This window comes from Notamacropus eugenii, chromosome 1 (assembly GCF_028372415.1).
Source record: "Notamacropus eugenii isolate mMacEug1 chromosome 1, mMacEug1.pri_v2, whole genome shotgun sequence".
NCBI classification, from domain to species: domain Eukaryota; kingdom Metazoa; phylum Chordata; class Mammalia; order Diprotodontia; family Macropodidae; genus Notamacropus; species Notamacropus eugenii.
Window position 1 is genome coordinate 344,230,105 of NC_092872.1, and position 19,282 is coordinate 344,249,386.

The following is a 19,282-nucleotide window of genomic DNA, read 5'->3' on the forward strand; positions in this document are numbered from 1 at the left end:
CTCATTGATGCAAGAATGATCCCAAATTCTAAGACCTCATCAGGAAAGATCTAATTACCTTCAGTAACCACTTGAGGCTGGTTGGCACAGTGGAAAGAGTATGGACCCTGGAACCAGAGGACATCGATTTAAATCTCACCTGAGCCGATTACTGTGTGACCCTGAAAATATCATTTAACTTCAGCGTCCCCATCTGTAAAATGAAGGGGGTTGAACTAGATGGTGTCTGAGGGTCGATCCATTGATCCCATGGTCTTTTCTCTCTCTATCTGACTACTCAGGGTACATTTATTTAAGATGTCAGACTCCATAAGCAAAGCATCTGTATCTCTAAGCCACCAGGGAAAATACACTGCTCTAGCACTCCTCGTTGCTCTTGTCTACTCTTTGGACTCCTAGCCACTGGCAATAATGGTCCAGGTTTCTGTCTACCTTTTAGACACCTATCCCTAATCTCCCATCCACTTTGGGAGCTTTCTGAACTTTTATCTTTTCTCACACCATGCATCATTTTTCCCTGTCCTTCAGGTAGTTCCCTAGAGCCACTAGGACATGTTATCTTGGATACATAAAATCTGAGATAAAAAGCAACCATTTGTGACTACACTGCTGACTTTTATTCCAAAGCAAAGCAAAGGGAGAAATCATAGGATCATAGACTTAGGGCTAGAAGGAACCCCAGAGGCCACTGGGTACAGCTCTCATTTACAGCATAACACAATTACTTAGTACTTGAGGCAAGATTTGAATTCAGCTCTTCCTGACTCTAAGACCCATAGTTCTAGCTACTGAGTCACCAAGATTGGGGTCAGATAACCTCTAGACTAAATTTAGAATTTATTTAGGAGCTAATGCGGAGAAACTGAAGATATTATCTCAATTATTTGGACTTGATGGTTTCTTCTCTAAGCTTCCTTCTATCTCTACATCTATGATATGATCCATGATTTCTCCCTTTGCTTCACTTTGGAATAAAAGACAGCAATGTAGCCACAAATGGTTATTTCAAACAGCAATTATGTGCATGCATACATTCAGACATATATATGCACTCACACACACACATTTGAATGTTCAGGACTCAGTGTTGGGAACAACAGGCAGAACCAAATAATTGAATTAAGGATTAAAAAATAACAGAAAGAGAAAAGAACCTAAATGAAACCAATAACTCAACCGAGACCAACAGGCCAGGGAACAATGTAGACCCTTAAACTTCAGCCCAGGGATGGGTAGCCCACCTTCTACTGACCATCACAGACTTAGCTGGACTATCCAGTCCTCCTGAATGTCCACAAGCTTAAAGCTTCTTAGAACAAAAGAGCAGTAAGTTCTCTAGCTCAGCTTCAGGCCTTCTGTTCTACAAGGGGTATTGTGTTTGTCCTTAGTTCTTAAAGAAGACCATGACATCAAGATGATGACATAACTTGCAGTTGACTTTGATTTGAGTGAGGGAGGGCTGATTCTACAAGAGCATGTCCTTTCAGACCTCGGAAAAAAGGGAACCAACTCTGGTGCCATATTAGCTCCAAGACATTTGCTCCTCAAGAATTATCTTCCCAGCTCCCTCAAGTACTGAACCATCTCTAGGATCAAAAACTCAGAGAATTTTATAAAACCAAGCAGCTGGAATGGTGGATAGAATATTGGACCTGGAGTCAGAAAGTTTCACCTTTATGAGTTCAAATTTAGCTTCAGACACTTAACTAACTATGTGATCCTAAGCAAGTAACTTAACCCTGTTTGCCTCAGTTTTTTCACGTGTAAAATGAGCTGCAGAGAGAAATGGCAAACCACTCTAGCATCTTCACCAAGGAAACCCCAAAAGGAGTCATGAGGAGTTGGACACAACTGAAATGACTAAACAACAGAATCAAAGCCTCAGAGAATCTCATAATTCAGAATGTTATTTGATTTGTAGCTGTAACTCCCTTTTCCATAAGATAATACTTCAGATAGCTGAAAATAATTACCATGGTCCCTTACTCTAAATCTTTTACTCTCTAAGCTAAATACCTCTTCATATTATTTCATCCATTCCCCCCAGGACATAATTTCTAATCCTCTCATCATTCTAGAGATTCATCTGGACACAGTCCTCTTTTCTAATGCCCTTCTTAAAGCAAGGTACCCAGAAACAGACATTTGACTCCAGATGTGGTCATCCAGTCACAGAGTTCCCTTGTTCTAGAAAATGATTCTAATACTGCAGGCTAAGGTTAGCTTTTTGCTTCTACTTCACCCTGCCAGACCATAGGGATCTTTTGGTCACATTAAAAACTCCAGCTTCTTTTATTTTTCACATGAACTGCCGTTAAGTCAGATCTCTCTGTCTCTCCAACTTGATTCCAAAATGAGCCAGGGGTGATCCAAACTGTCTTTTCTTGCTGGCCAGCTCTTCCACCCCCAGCTGCCACGTTGTTTCTCAAACATTGTCTCCCTCCTCCCTCCCTTTTACAGGCAGGACTTGTTTTCAAAGAAAACAAGTAATCAAACTGGGTGTGCATTACTTCTGAGAAGGCAAAAGGTCCCAGACTTGCCCTGGAAATCCTGGGCAGTAAGGCTCATGCACTAAAATCTGGCCAATCAGAAATCAAAAACCACACTGAGAGTTGGCAACAAAGCATCTCTAAAAGCTGAGCATGTGGGGTACATGACTGATACATATTTATGCCTCTTCCCAGGGTCTATCCTGTGGGTATAGTGGCCTAGGAGGTCACTAACAGCTACATCATCTTCCTCCTTTCAGCAAGTATAGGGGTCCAGGGGCTAGAGATCACAAGAAGAGAAAGCCAGAAATACTACTGTCCACAGGAGTAAACGGGTTGGTTGCAATAATTGTTTTAGTATGCTTTTGACTAATCTCCTTAATATCAATAACTTCTCTAACTTTATTAGTTGGCATTTAAAACTCTTCATGATCTGATTCTAGACTTACTTATCTGACCCTGCTTATTCACTGCTCCTCTTTGTTCCTTCAACATTCCAGACAAACTGGCCCATTTGCGGTACCTATACAGGAAAGGCCATCTCTTTTCTTCTGTGCCCTGGATATCCCTTATGACTACAATGCTCTCCTTGCTCCCCTCTACCTTATAAAGTCTCTACCTTCCCTGAAAGTATAGTCCAAGCTCCACCACTTACACAAAGCCTTTTCTAATTCTCTTGACTTCTAGTACCTTTCCTCACTGAACTTTGGATTTATTTGGTATACAGTTTGTATTTATTTCTATGTGAATATATTGTTTCTCCAGTAGACTATTTCCTCCTTAAAGACAGGGACTATTTTGTTTCTACGTCTATATAACAAACATCTAGCATGGTGCCTGGCGTTAAGCACTTACATGTTGATTGAATGAATAATGTTACCATTTTGTTCCCAAACTGACTTCCCTTGAGGCCTTTAGCTCCCCACCGAAAATGTATTAAAACCTTACATTTGTACAAACTTTATACAGGATCTTTTCATTTGAATTATAGCATTTATCCCTAAGACCTCTGTGAGGTGTGTTGGGGCAAAACAAGGGTAAATGATAGGATCATAGATTTGGAAATGGAAGGGACCATGTAATACAAGGGTCTTTGAGTCCAAACCCAAGATCACACAGAAAGTTGAGTGAAAGAGCTCAGTTTTTAATCTGGGTTGCTGTCTCTACATCTAGTGCTCTTTGTACTGTACCCATCTTACAGCTGTCCAAGAGTAATGACCTACCCAGAGATTGGTAAAATTAAGGCTAGAAGCCAAATGTTCTTACTCCTAAGCTATGAGTCTTACCACTAAAATGTATTATTTTTCTCAGACATTCAGAAAAAGAGATTGCTATGTAATCTATCTCCTAGGCAGAGACCATGGATCTTTTAATACACATGGAAAGTGATAAAAACTGATCCAACCAGGCCTAACCTTTACAAACAACATTCCATACTTTCAGAAAAACCTGGAAAGAGTTACATGAAGTAGTGCAAAGTGAAGTGAGCAGAACCAGAGAACATGATACACTGTAACAGCAATATTATATGATGATCAACTGTTAATGACTTAGGAAGTCTCAGCGATACAAAAATTCAAAGCAATTCCAAAGAATGTATGATGAAAAATGCTATCCACCTCCAGAGAAAGAACTGATAGAGTCTAAGTACATATTAAAGCATATTTTTACTTTATTATTTTGTTTGTGTTTTCTTTCACAACATGAATAATATGGAAACCTGTTTGCATGACTGCACATGCATAATCTATATGAAATTGTCTGCCTTCTCAACGAAGGAGGAGGGCAGGGGAGGAAAGGGGAGAATATGGAACTAAAAATTTAAAAAAACTAATGTTAAAAATTGTTTGTACATGTAACTGGAAAAAAATAAACAGACAACATTCCACCTACTATGGCTGAAGTGTAAAAGGGAGTTTATGTCCCATTCCTACCAATGCCAATTCTGCCTGAAAAAGCTCCTTCCTAAGGAGAAGTGGTTTCCCTTCCCAAGGTCCTTAATTTTTCTAAAATGCCTGGATTTAATCTTCCTTTTCAGAGTCTCACTTTTGGCCTCACTACATAACACATGCTTTTTCATGCCTACATTACCACATTTCCTGACAAACTCCAGCTGCACAGCATTAAATATTAACATGATTCCTAGGACCAAGGAGCACACCAGCTCCTTTGCGTGTCCTCAGCTGATCAAACTAGAAGTCACTACAGAGTATTTTATACGTAGGCTCATCTTCCTGTCTGAGAGTGCAGTCATGTAAACCTGGTCAAGCAGTTAGTTGCTTCTCAACAGGCTTCTTCAGTTCTCTTTGGGAAATGAGACACTGCTTACAATTTATAACTTTCTTTTGTACCTTTTCAAATTCTAGTCACCCTTCAAGGCCATCTTTTTCTATAAAGTCTCCCCCAATACTCTGCTGATATCTCCCTCCTCTCTTGGTTGCTTACTGTCTCTCATCTGCTTGCCCCCTACAGAATACCACCTGGCAGTCTTATTTGGTGTTTCCATATAAGTAAGTCTTCTCTTCCCCACGAAAGTATGAAAGTCTTTTATCACTCTGATATTCAATAGTTGGGAAAATCTCAAAGACAGTAAAGAGATTTAAAAAAATGAAAGAGTGAATGAACACCTCATTGATAGACCAAGCCAAATACAAACAAAATTGTTCCCTCTAAGAAAAATGTTAACACTAACACACTAGAGTGTGTTCTGAAGGAGAAGGTAGTCTGCCCCTTCCCCAATTCATATCAGGGATGCTCTGCAGCTCAGCCAGCCAGTTTCTTCCCTTGGAAAAAAAAAAAGTTTTTCATAAGCGATACCCCTAGTCAACCAAGCCTTGGGTATAGTTCCCTATACTGATGAAAGTAGTGGCCTCTCTTCACTTTAGAGTTAAATTTCCTCTGCTGAGCTGTGAAGGCACAAGAACTCTTTAATCCTGTGCTCTCTTGACTTGGTCTTTCGAGAGTGAAGTCTTGCCACATCACATAAGGGAGTGCAGAGTTGCTCACCAAACCTTCAACGTGTGAATTGGAGGGAGCCCCCTGTGGATCCTATAAAAGAATGTATTAGCACAAATCAAGTGTTGTCCTTCATAACCACAGTAATCAATGAAAGCTGAAAAATCCTTTTTAAGGTCATTAAGAAAGTACAGAATTTTAGAGGTATCCAGAAGGACCCCAATTAATGCCCTGTCCCAGAACATCCCCTCAGACCCTCATAGAGGGATGGAGGCTGTCATTTCTGATGAACTTAAAACTGCCTAATTTTTGTAAAACCCTCTGGCACAGCACATTAGCTTCAGGCACCTGGAAGATTCTGTTCCTTTCTTATACCAGGATTTTTGAGGACTCCAAAAAGCCCCAGAAAAGGCTGTAGTGTCATTTTCTGTTTTCACATTCTACCCCACATCTGAGAAACAGCATGATAGTGTTAGAGCGGTCTGGCCTTGGATTTAGAAATCTAACCTGTATCTGTGTGACCAACAAGTTACTTAATTTCTCAGTGCCTTCAGATGGCTAAGCCTGTAATTTAAGAATGAGTCGCTAATCTGCCTCAGTGAAGGTACTTTCCACACCAAGAGTTAGTTCCCTATACTGAAGAAATCATAGATCTGGAGAAACCATCTTTCCTCATTCCACCTCCAAGAGGAAAAATAAATCCACATCTACACAATTTTGCCTACAGATAGCTCCATAGGTGTATTCTTTCCCTATTGCTCTAGCCAACAAGGAAAACTGTCCCAATTGAAGTAATGAGGGCTACCTTCATCACTGAGCACTCCCACAAGTTCTGAGGGGGGATAGCTTCAGCTCTGGGTGTTTCTGCAGAAAAGGACTTGGCGTTCAAAGCAACCACTATTTCATAGGAAGTTGTCTCTACTCACCAAATGTCCAAAACCCACAAGATACCTCCCTAACCTTCAGGGAGTAGTTCTACATAGACTAAGATTTGGAACCCTCTTGTTTTATAGATGAAGAATTTAACTTCCAAAGAAGTTAATTTACATGCCCAAAGTCGAGCCTTCTGACTCCAGTTCAGTTCTGATCACTGTGCCCCACTGTCCCTTCCTACGCCAGGAGGATATAGACTCATGGGCCATCTCCATCTGGACAACAGCCCAGTTACATGTGCAAGCAGAGCTGGGATACAAAGCTAGTGTAAAAGCTCTTATGGGAGGAGGCCTCTGGAGGGGTGGGGGTTGGGGGTGGGGGGGAAGACAAGCCTTCATGCATCTTCTGAGAGGGAAAAGTGTACAGTCATCTCCCCACCTCTGACTCCCTCAGGCAAGAAGGATAAGGGAAGCCCACAGCTGTCCAGCCGTCAGACGAGTAAGAAGAGAACATGTAACATCTAGAAAGCGGCGGCTGCTGAATTCTATGAATCCCGTCTCGCTGTCTCCCCCACAGACCAGCCCAGAAAAGCTGATGGACAGGCAGAGGCACATAATCTTGCAGAGAACAAGAGATAACATTATAGGATCTAAGGGAAGGGTGCTTGCTAGGTGTGGCAAGGAGAGCCTCCTAGTCAGGACTGGTCCTGTCTGATGCAGGGCTTGGAGATCCCCAACTGGTCCCTGTGCTTCCCTGCTGCCTGGTTTCGTGGGTTCCGTGTAGGGAGACGGGCCAAAAGCCTCAGCTATGAGATCATCTCTGGCCTGAGTACAGCAGGCCCCCGGGGGGCGCCGGCATCATTTGGGGGGGGGGGGGGGGGTATGTGAGAAAGAGAGAAAGAGCTCTGGGCTAGCCAGCCACATCAGCCAGGGATCTCACTTGTCCTCCAGAGTCGGGCCCCCGAGCGCAACTCACCTGAGCAGACGACTCGTCCCTGGCGGTGGCAGCAGCAGCAGCAGCAGCCTGGCAGCTTCGGCCCCGCCGGACTCGGGCTCACTCTGGCTTCCTCCTCCTCGCCAGCTCCGCCTCCCGCCCAGATTGAGCAGCGGCCACGTAAAGCCCCCACCTCCCTTCTTTCCCTCCCTCCAGGGCAGACTGCCCGGCCCCGCCCGTATTCCTTGGAGCAGGGAGCAGCAAACAGGGGCCAGTGCCGGCCCGCCAGCCCCAGAGAGGCAATACCCTGAGGACCTCACACCCAGGAGTGCCTAGGAGCTGCCTCGCAAGAGGAGCCGGAAAAAGCCCCAGTGCCCTTCAGCCCTTCCCCCCTGCAAAAGGGTCAATAAACTGCTCTGGTCAGGTGAGAACAGAGAGGAAAAGTTAGTGACTAACCTGAGAGACCCAGGCCAGAGCTAGGCTTCCCAGCCTGCCCGATCCTTTTCAAGTCAGGAATCATAACTTTAGACCTGGAGGGGCCCCAGAATCACCCAGGCAATTAAGTAATAAAGCTGGGATTTGAATTCGGGTCTTCGAACTCCAAATCTAGTTTTCTTCTATACTGTTCTCTCTCCCTTCTGACCTCTCTCTCTTTCTCTCTCACTTTGTTCCTACTGGAAATGAGGGACCATCCTCTAAGGCACTTGCTAAACCCATACCTAAGAAAATAATGTGACAGCTGGATAAAAACTTAATAAGAGAATCATTGTCTCTCAAACATCTCTCTGAAGCAGCACATTGGTCAGCTCATTCATTAGACGCGATAACCAAAAACAGGAGCATTAACATTTCTATCAGCCATCCCAGAATGTCCTTGCTCCACGCTCCTAGGCATGAACCCTGACCTTCCCAGAGCCTGAGTATTCACGCTGGTCTTCCCAAAAGTAATGACCAAATTGTCATGTTTCCTGAATGTGTTGCTGCCTTATTTTTTCATGAATGAGGCAAAAAGCACATCTGACAATCTCATCAGTGACTGAGGCCAAAAAGCAAGAGGTGCCCAACATTCAGCCTCAAGTACCAAATGTATTCCAGATTCCCTGAAGCAAACACTGGTGTTCACATATTTGTAGATCATGCTCACACCTTCAAGAACAGAAAGACATGCTTGAACTCAGAAAGATAATATTCTCTCACACATGGGTACACCCACGTATCCTCATATGCATAGATACTACTGGTGCAGAAATAGATATAACTATACAGAGAGAAATGTACATAATTATAGGCATACAAATACAAAAGAGATATGGGTCATGAGATCACAGATTTAGAACTAGAAAAGACTTTAGCCCAGCCTCTTCACTTTACAAAGAAAGAAATAGAAAGTGACTTGCCCAGGGTCACACAAGCTATTATCAGAAGTGGAATCTGAACCCAGGTCTTTTTTATTTCAAATCTTGCATTCTATCCACTAGTGTTTGTGCTCTTAATTTCCTTAGATCATATATTTAGAGCCAGAAGGGATCCTAGAGGTCATCTCCAAATTCCCTCATTTTACACATATGGAAACTGAGGCTCAGAGAGACCAAGTGGCTTGTTCAAAGTCGCACAGGCAATAAGTGGCAGGAGTTAGGATTCAAACTCAGATCCTCTGACTCTTTCCACTGGACCACACTTCATTGGAAGTTCAGAGTAAAGAACCAAAGAAAGAGAAGAAAGACGCCTTGCTCCCACAACAAGTATATTTAAGTCTTACTTCTTTTCAAAGTCTTTAGTAAAATAACTAGCAGGTGTATTCACTTAGCGAGTCCCTCAGCCCATCCACATATTTACACATTACATATTTACATTTACATCCGCATATTTACATCACTTATGAGCCATTGCGTATTTACATATATTTGGAGGAGCAAGTGTGCAGCTTTCATCAGAAAGATCTCTAGGGCAGATCCTAAAATCCTTTGCCAAACACATGCCTGGTGTTTAATGACAAAGGTCCCCATGAGCCTGTTGTTAACACAGAATAGGGCCACTGAGGTCCTTAGGGTGAGGGCCTTGAATTATTGTTAGACCAAGTATCCCATCCTAGGAAAAGCAACTGGGTCCAAAATTTGTGTGGTTGGAGTTCCTGCTCACTGGGTAATTACGGTACTGTCTGGGCTGTCTGGGCTGACTCCCAGCTCCTGCTCAATGCAGCAGCCGTGCTCATACACACGCTCCACTTCTCTCCTCCACAATTCCACCCTCTCATTCCCAGTTCTACTAAGGGTAATTTCTCATCCCATACCCCCACCCCCACCATAACTTTAAAAACTCTCAGACAGGCATACCAGTAAAAATTAGGAATACATTTGGCAAAGTGAAATTAAACGTTTAACATTGTCCAGTGTGTTAAAGATCAGTACATATTTCATATTATAAACAATTCACACATCCTTGTTAATTCTTGCCCAGGTCCTCCCCTAAATCCTCCATAAAAGATCTACCCTCCCTGCTTTCAGGCTTCCCTCTCAACTTGTTCTTCTGTTATCTCTCAATCCTATTACATGACTGCTCCCCCTTCTTTTCAGACCATACATTTTTGTTATATCTTTACACCAGTTACTGTGGCTAAGTCATCCCTGCTGAGATATACTGCACTCAACTCATGCCCACAAAATACATCTCCTAAAATCGCTGTGGGATTACTGACTATATTATTTTAGCTTTTTGGAAAATGGGAACACGTCAATTTACCATACTTTTTTTTCTTTAAAAGTAAATTTTGTTGGGATTGTATCCCAGTGTATCCCCCCCCCTCCTAAAGATCCACCTCTTATAGTATAAGTATAAAAAGTATAAAAGTATAGATAAAAAGAACAAACCAGACTTTTTTGATGTATTGATTAGTTTTGCTGAAGTGGCATTTGTTGTTTCTACCCATAGTCACCTAGCTTGGCAAAGAAGAGGGAGTTGCTTTCTCTTGTCATTTCTTTTGGTTCATACTTGATCATCATTTCACACCATTACCTGTTTCTGCTGTTTTGCTGTTCTTGCTCCATTCATTTGCATTGTTGTAGCGATTATGTAGATTATTTCCTTGACTCTGCTTACTTCTTTTCCCTCTTTTTAGAAAATTCTGAACTCCACATCAAATAAAAGGAGCACTTCCATATTTGAAGTAGAACAGAAAATATTATACATGAGAGCAAGAATTTCTTGTGTACAATTTGCTTTTCTTTTAAAGTAGATAATAAATTCAAAGTTTATTCAAATGTAACCTTCAAAGTTGCCCTGCTTTTCTGTTTCCTCCTGTCCTTCCTTCTGCTCTCTGTGCACACTTTTTAAATGCTTCAATAGCTCCCTTTTGATTTTTTTCCGAGAGTAAGGGACTACTTCTCTCTACTATTGAAAAAAAAAAGGGAAAAAAGTGTAACAAATATGCATTCTCAAGTAAGGCAAATTTCTACATTGGCCATATCCCCAAAAAGTTATTATTCTGCATTTTGAGTTCATATCCTTCTCCTCTCTGTTAGGAGGCAGGAAGCATGCTTCATCCTTCATTCTCTGGACAATGCAATGATGAGCCATGAATCCAGAGTTCTTAAGTCTTTCAAAATCGTCTTAATAATGCTGTAGTCTTCCGTTTCACTTTACTGCAACAGTTCGTAAAGTCTTCCTATATTTCTCCAAAACCATGCCTTTTGTCATTTGTTACACTGCAGAGGTATCAAACCCACAACCAGCAAGCTGCCAGTGACAGGAAAACCCCTGAGTGCAGTGAACTAGATTAAATGTAATCGGGAAATGTTTAACAAAATAAATAAGAATACAATGCAACATGGCTAATGTTACTTTGTAATTTTCTCAATCAATATGACATCTGCAGGGATCTATTTCTGTTCGAGTTTGACACCATTGACTTACAGGATAGTAATATTCCATTTTATTTATAAGCCATAATTCATTCAGACATTCTTCTGGTGAGCCCCTCCCCACCCCACCCCCTTTCCTGTACTTTGCTCTAACATCTCTATAACACTCTCTTTTCATCATTTATGATAGTGGAATCACTAGCATTGGACCCTAGTACCTCAATCCCTCACATCCACCCAAAAGTAAAAATAGTACTTGAGAAGTCAAAGTTGAGAAGAGCTGCTAGAGCAAAGTATACACCAAAGGAAAGTGGGTAGATTCTACTGTGATTCCTCTACAACGAATAATGGGAACCATAGGAAAAAAACACAGGAAATGATCCTTTTCTTAAGCCTTAAGGAGGAAAAACATATCGAGAATATAGCCCACCTCTGACCCAAGACCATGAAAATCTGGTACTATGAAAAGAGAGAGGAATTCACACATTGCCAATCTGTGTCAGTGGGAGGAAGGTTCTTTACTGTCTAGGCCATTATAATGAAAGTTCTTTGAAGGCAGGGCCTTTGTTGCGGGAGGTGAGGAAGAGTATGGAGGGGGGGAATTGTGGGAGGGAGGTGGAGTTGTGCACATGCACCAATTATTAAGTCATTTCAGTTGTGTCCAATCTTCGTGACTTCATTTGGGGGTTTGCTTGGCTAAGATACTGGAGTGGTTTGCCATGTCCTTCTCCAGCTCATTTTAGAGATGAGGAAGCTGAGGCAAACAGGGTTGAGTGACTTGCCCAGGGTCACTCAGCTAGTAAGTGTCTGATGCTATAGTTGAATTCATGAAGATGAGTCTTCCTGATTCCCACCCACTGCTCTGTCCTCTGCACCATGTAGCTGCCCAGGTGCTGTCCTAGGTACTCCCAGGATCTGGGAGTAGACACAGCTGGCTCAATGGGGACCCAACTAGCTAGGTAACTCAGTCCCTCCTCTCCTGTATGCCTCCCCCTCTCCTTCCTTCTCCTCTCCAAAGGAAGGTAAATTTGGATGGCCGAAAGATGCCAGGTTGACTGGGTTTTACCAGCTAGTTCCTCCTTTCCTCTTCCCCTCCTCTCCCCTCCTCTCCTTCTCTCCTCTGCTCTGCTCTCCCAAAACCTTAAACCTACTGCACTCTGAAGCTGGGATGCCAATGGGACCCTGCCTGGCTCTTCTGGACCCTCCTGGCTTTTGAGTGATTGTCCATAGTAACTGTTGCTGTTTCCCTCCCAACCTGAAGTTTTTCTTTTTCTTGGCCTCATTAAAGGGGCCATGCCCTGGCTACTTCTTAAACAGTCCTATTCAATGAATGGGCATTACCTCACCCTAAGTGAAAACCTGCAAAGACCTTGATCTAAAGGGGCCAAGGTTTCCCATTGCATCCAGTTCATCTCCAGTCATCCTGATGAATATCTGGTCCCTGGCTCCAGATGACTCAGGAGGAGAAGTGAGGCTGGTGACTTTGCACAGCCCTCCCTCACTCAAAACAAAGTCAAGTGCAAGTCATCTCATCATTTCTCTGATGGCATGGTCTTCTTCAGAAACGAAGGACGAACATAATCCTAGGTATTAGGAATACAAACACGCACACATACACACATGCAAGCCCTGCCCTGAAGGGGCTTTCATTCTAATGGGAGGATGCAGCATAGGTTAAGTGCAAGATAATTTGAGGAGAGAAACAACATTAACAAGGTGGGGAGGGGGGAAGAAATGAGAAAAGGTTTCCTGGAGAAAGTGGCATCTGTGTTCAGCCTTTAAGGAAGACAATGATTATGAGAGGCAAAAGTTAAGAAGCACATTCTATGTCCTGGGACCAGCCTATACAGAGATACATAAACAAGAGATGGAAGAGCAAGGAGGCAATTTTGACTAGAATAGAGAGTGCATAAAGGAAAATGGCATGAAATCAACTCAGCTAGGTGGCATGGGGAATATAGCACCAAACCTGGAGTCTAGAAGATCTGAGTTCAAATTTGGTCTCAGACACTTGCTAGCTGTGTGACCTTGAATAAGTCACTTAACCTATTTACCTCATTTCCTCAACTGCAAAATGGGGATAATAATTGCATCTATCTCTCCAGGTTATTGTAAGAATCAACTGAGATAATATTTGTTAAGTGCTTAATAAATGGTTGTTTCCTTCCTTCCATCCCCAAAAAAGATAGGCTGGAGCCAGACTACGGTGTTTTAAACACCATAGAAAAGAAGTCTAACTTTTAACCTAGAGGCAAAAGTGAACCACTGAAAATTTCAAAGCTGGAGAGTAACATAGACTTATGTTTGGGAAGCCTATTTTGGAAGGTGTAAGAGAAAGAGGGACTGGAGAATGGAAAGACTGAATCAGGAACGCCAATTAGGAGGCTGTTATTAGAGATCAGGTAAGAAGTTTGGAAGTTGTGAGATAAGGTGGTGATAATGTGAGTGGGGGAATGGGGACTGTAATGCCACTCTGATGTTCATAGCGCCTACTGTGGCCATGAACATCCTAGCACAATTCTGAATTGTGAACCTCAACAGACTCTCCATATGGAACACAGAACCAAAACATTTATTCAGACACCAGAAAGCCAAATCCATCATAGTAACAAAAATCTATACACAATAACAATGCACCATCCCTAAGCCTTCCCCATTAGGCTTCCCACAAACCAGCTCCCTTAAACAAAATCACAAACAAGTTCTCTCACTCATGCTAGCCAGCTGCCTGCTTACCTGCATCCTTCCTAGTTCTGACTGCTCTTATGACCAAATGTCCTCTCAACTCTGTTCTAGCTCTGCCTCTTCCTGTTTCACCCTTCCTGCTTCACCCCTACCTGTTCCATGTGACTTAGATTCATGTGACTCAGACTCATGTGACTCAGGCTTCCATGTAACCTACAAGTCACACAGTCCTTCTAATGAATGGGAAAGATTTTCCCATTTGAATTACCATGACAGGGACAGATGTGAAGAATATTGTAAACTTGGTTATATATGGGGAATGAGATTGCTGTTATTCATCCTTCATTTTTGAAGAAGACTGGTGACATCATGGGGGTGATATCTTGACTTGCTTGGATTTAAGAGACACAAACTTGTGTAGTAGCCATCGGCGTCACCCCACTCTTCCAGAGTCATCAAAGTCCAGTGTAAAGAGAATGACTACAAGATTAAAAATCTGAATGACTGGAAGCATCCTGATGCCCTCAACCAGAAAAAACTGATATGTGGATAGGTTTCTGGTGGAAAGTTCTATTTGGAACATTTAGCATTTGAGATAGTGATGAGCTTTTTAGGTAACGTCCTGCATAAAATTGGTGGTATAATCCTAGGGTTCTGGAAACAGATTCAGGGTGGATATATAGATTTGGAAGTAAACTAGAGATAATAATTGAACTCATGAGAAATTATTAAATCACCAAGAAAAAGAGAATAAAAGAAGAAAACTGAGTGAATGAAGAATAAAGAATTACTCCCTTAATGACATGCAGTTGAGTGAGTTGCCCATTGACCTTGTCTATTAGTTCATTTATTTCAGAAAGATATAACAGAAATATAATAAGCTAAACCTGAAACTGAATGCAAAGGGGAGATCAGGCTATATCACATTTGAGAATGACAGAGATATAAAATTGGTTGAATCCCTGAACTCAAAGAAGAGTTGAGCGAAAGGTGATTATAGCATGGAAAGAATACTTCAATGAAGTGTCTGAATGCTTTGTACCTGACTCTGTTCTTCTCTTTAACATGATGATTTTATAAAGTTGGAGAATATACAGAAGATGGAGACAAAAATGATAATAAAATTATAGCAAACAGAGATGGCTTGGAAAATTGGATCGATTAGACTTTCTACTTGGGTCTTGAGAAAAGAACTACAACAATGGGTCAAAGTTAAAAAAAGCTTATTTTGTTCAATACATGGAATATTTCAATATCTCATTCATATTACTTCACTAGTGCCAATTGCAACTCACTTATATTCCATTATCCTTTGTAATACTTGCTGATCTTTTCATCAGTTCTTCACAAAAGAATCAGTATTTCTATGGTGAGACATTTTAAAGTCATGCCATGTATCTATTTTGATTTTACTGGGGTATATGGTACAAGATGTTGATCTAAATCTAACTTCTACCAAACTACTTTTCAGTTTTCCCACCATTTCTTTTCAAATAGGGAACTCTTCATTAAGCTATTTATTAAACCCAGATTTATTACCCCGGGGATTCACTTTAGCCCAGTAGTTTTTTATACCTGAGGGTTTACTCCTCCCTAACCCCAAAGTCTGCTACTTGTAGAATTTGGTGGATTGTTCACAACAGAGTCTCTCTGATGTGGAGGAGATGAAAGAAACAAGCTCAGATAGACAGATAAAAAGACACGCACAAACACACACAAGATGATGGAGGATGAAAACACTACACTTTTGAATAAGGAAAGATCTTATTCAACAGGGAAAAGGATAGGTAAGAGAAAGCAGTGGGACAGTATTTTATATTAAGATAGACTCATGGCAGGAAATTCAGGAACCAGAGTGGAACAGCAGGGTGGAAAGCATTTGGGTGAAGGTTGGAAGAGATATAAGCAGAAACTCTACTGACATCAGAGTATATTACAGAGCACAGGAAAAAGGAAAATGATTAGTTCAGGAAATAGATCATAATCCTGGCAAAGAGACAAGATATAGTGGTTACAAGGGACTTCAGTTATTCAGACATCTGCTAGAATCCTCTCCCTGAAAAAAGCAGAGGAATTAATTTATTCTTAGTTCACTTAATGATAATTTCATCCTTCAAAAGGTAATGGAAGCAACGAACAGAACTATTATTCTGGACCTGATTCTAACCACAAAAACGGAACAGGCTATAAAAGTGATGAGAACTTTGAGGGAAACAGGTCACTTCATATTAGAATTTGAAACAGAAGGAAGGATCAGAATAGTACTGGCAGTGATCAGAAATTTATAGAGAGCAATTTCTTCTTCCTTTTTAAAAATAGATTTTTATTGATACAATGTAGTTCTAACCCAGAAAACTGAGTCCTAGGAGCATTCGTGTTTGGCAAGCCTATTTCTGGAAATGCTTAATAATGTGGAATGAACTGGTCTGTCTCTCTATTTCCAAACATGCACAGGCATTCTATGACTGTTTCCAGTCTGGTTGCTGCATGTCTCTCTGACTGACTATTGAGCCAGAATTGAGAACGCAGTGTTACAAAATAAGCCCACAGGAGCAACTCTGTCATTACTCTTCCCATAGGGTCAAGCACAGAGACTGAGCCCATGAACCTCCAGGTTGGAAAAGTGCCTCCTGCCTTCTTTCACCCAGAACTGACATGCATGAAGCTGAAAATGTATGGCCCTGCCATTGCTGAGAGACAGTGCCAGTGACCTGTTCTCCAACATGTGGCCAAGAACGCATGTTTCTGCCATTTCTTCTATCTCTATTTTTTCCTGCCATAAGTAAAGGAGAATAGAAGATGGAAAAGTCTAAACTGTGATCCTGTAAGCATTGAAAAGTCAGGAGAAAGTTATGGTAAAGTGTATAGGTGGCCAAAACACCCAACAAACTGCTTGACTTAACCCAGTACTGACAATACCAAGACAATGGCTTCTACAAACAAGGGAGAAACCTGAAGTAAATGCCTGGTGGCAAACACTGTAAGTTGGAACCCACTCTCCCCAGAGATCAAGGTGGTAGATAGAGGGGAGATTGTGCTCCATTATGACAAGATGTGGCTTGCACTTCTGTTCTTGTTATAGCTTCTCAGTAAATATTCCTTTTTCAAAAGTTAATTGATTAAATGATATCCAAGGAATAATCATTGGGTCAAAGATGTAAGGGAGACATTAAAAATAATTAATGATTAAGATTGAGGAGTTCAGAGCATTAAAAGAATAACCTCAACCTTTCAAGAGCATCGTTATGTGGTAGGAGCAAAATCCTAACACCTTCCCTATAAAGGTTAGATTAGTTTTTCCTTAAAAGGCATTGAGACAGTTCCAAGTCATGTAACCAGCAATATTCAGGACTAGATACTTTGCCCAATCATCACAATATCTCAAACTCTCCAAAAGAGTCATTATGCATAAGAAATAAAGCAACTTCAGATTTCTCTAAGGGAAAGGATCCAAGAAACTTTTCAAGATAATAATCTAATGAACTAATAGCAGAGAAGGCTAATTCCTATCCATTAATATGGTCACTTAGCATTCCATCCTTTACCTGTCACCATATTTGTCAGAGATGCATGATTTAACCCACAGGTTTGGAACAGAACTCAACTCTGTCACGCATCCCTCCTCACTGTGTCACAGAAAAACAAAAGGCAAAAACTTACTCTATCGGGACTATAGCACACTGCATTAAAACAAAGCTGAGCTTGAGAACTAAGGAACAAAGACACAACACCTGTATGTGTGGCACTCTACTAAGCCTGAGGGAAAGAACCCAGCATGCAGAATGACTTAAATAGTCTAATAAACAAACCAAAAAAAAAAAAAGAGTGGAAAAAATGGATAAGAAAAACCCCTACAATCTGTTGAGTACAAGAAACATACCTAAAAAATTAAGACATATATAGAACTTTAAAATAAAGGGCTTTACTATGAATCAGGTGAATCCCCAAAAGTAAAAGTTTTGTTCACCCTATCACATTAAGCAAAGACAAAAAAACGCAAAATAAAAAGAGATAAAGAAACTACCTTATGGATAAAACACTGATGCTGGGGTGGAGCCAAGATGGTGGAGAAAAGGCAATCATATGCCTGAGCTCTCCCCAAAACACCTTCAAATAACTTTAAATAATGCTACAAAACAGTTTCTGGAGCAGTAGAACCCACAAAAAACAAGGTGAAATAATTTTCCAGTGAAAGACAACTTAGGAGTTTATCAGGAAAGGTCTATTGAATTTGTGTGAGAGTAGAGCACAGTCCAGCACAGACTGAACCACCATAGACCCAACCCCAGCAAAATAGGAGAATGCCTTGAGATTCAGGCCACTGAATCAGCAGCTGCAGTGACTGCTTCCAGAGATCTCAGCCTACAGACAGAAAAGGGGTGAAACAACTGGTCAAAAGGAGATTACAGTGGTCCCTTAGCCAGCATTGAAGCAGGACTCTGCTGCTTTGCCCCAACTCTGATCCAGGTCTCAGTCTTGAGTGCTAGTCCCAGGGCAAGAAGGAGCACTAACTCACCAGAGTTTTTAGCCATAGTGGAGCAGGGACCCTCATTACAGTTTCAGGCCAGAAAAGGGTGTTTATGGTCACTCACAGACCACAGCACAGGCCATGAGAGCAGTAACACATCTCCCCTTAGATCATACCACCTTGGAAGAACTGAAAACTTTCAAGTCCCTAAAAGTATGTCTAAAAGCAGCTATACAAAAGCCCTGAAGCTTGGGACAGTGCACCCTCCAGCCTGGGAAGCAGACCCTGACTTTAACAAAGAGCTAAAGTTTAAGAAAAAGTTTGTAAAAATGAGCAAACAACAGAAAAAAATTCTGGAAATAGAGTTATTATGGTGACAAGGAAGATCAAAAACATATACTCAGAAGAAGATAACAAAGTCAAAACTCCTACATTCAAGGCCTCCAAGAAAAATGTGAATTGGTCTCAGGCCATGGAAGAGCTCAAAAAAGATTTTGAAAATCAAGTAAAAGTGATAGAGGAAAACTTAGGAAGAGAAATGAGAATGATGCAAGAAAATCATAAAAATAGTCAGCAACATGGTAAAGGAGACACAAAAAATACTAAAGAAAAACATCTTAAAAAATAAACTAGGTCAAATGGAAAAGGAGGTACAAAAGCTCACTGAAGAAAATAATTAATTAAAAATTAAAATTTAACAAATGGAAACTCATGACTTTATGAGAAACCATGAAATAATAAAACAAGATTAAAAATGGGGGAAAAAAAGATGATAAGGTAAAACATCTCATTGGAAAAACAACTGACCTAGAAAAATAGGTCCAGGAGAGATAATTTGAAAATTATTGAACTATCTGAAAGTCATGATCAAAAAGAAGAGCCAAGATGTCATCTTGCAAGAAGTTATCAAGGAAAACTGTCCTGATATTCTAGAACCAGAGGGTAAAATAAATATTGAAAGAAGCCACTGATCACCTCCTGAAAAAAATCCCAAAAGGAAAACTCCCAAGAATATTATAACC

At 41.1% G+C, this 19,282-nt stretch overlaps 1 protein-coding gene across 7 annotated transcripts in view; it reads right to left on the reverse strand.

The window, feature by feature from the left end:
• P4HA2 (prolyl 4-hydroxylase subunit alpha 2) overlaps positions 1 to 7,423 on the reverse strand; it is a 93,872-nt gene extending 86,449 nt beyond the window's left edge. For 3 of the 7 annotated variants that reach the window (XM_072629986.1, XM_072629987.1, XM_072629988.1), the window contains exon 1: positions 7,293 to 7,423. The gene's annotated coding sequence lies outside the window, so the exon portion shown is untranslated. Of the gene's footprint in view, positions 1 to 5,495; positions 5,538 to 7,292 lie in introns of all 7 variants that reach the window. The other 4 variants (XM_072629985.1, XM_072629983.1, XM_072629984.1 and 1 more) reach the window with 2 other exon arrangements.
• Between the last annotated feature and the right edge of the window lie 11,859 nt (positions 7,424 to 19,282).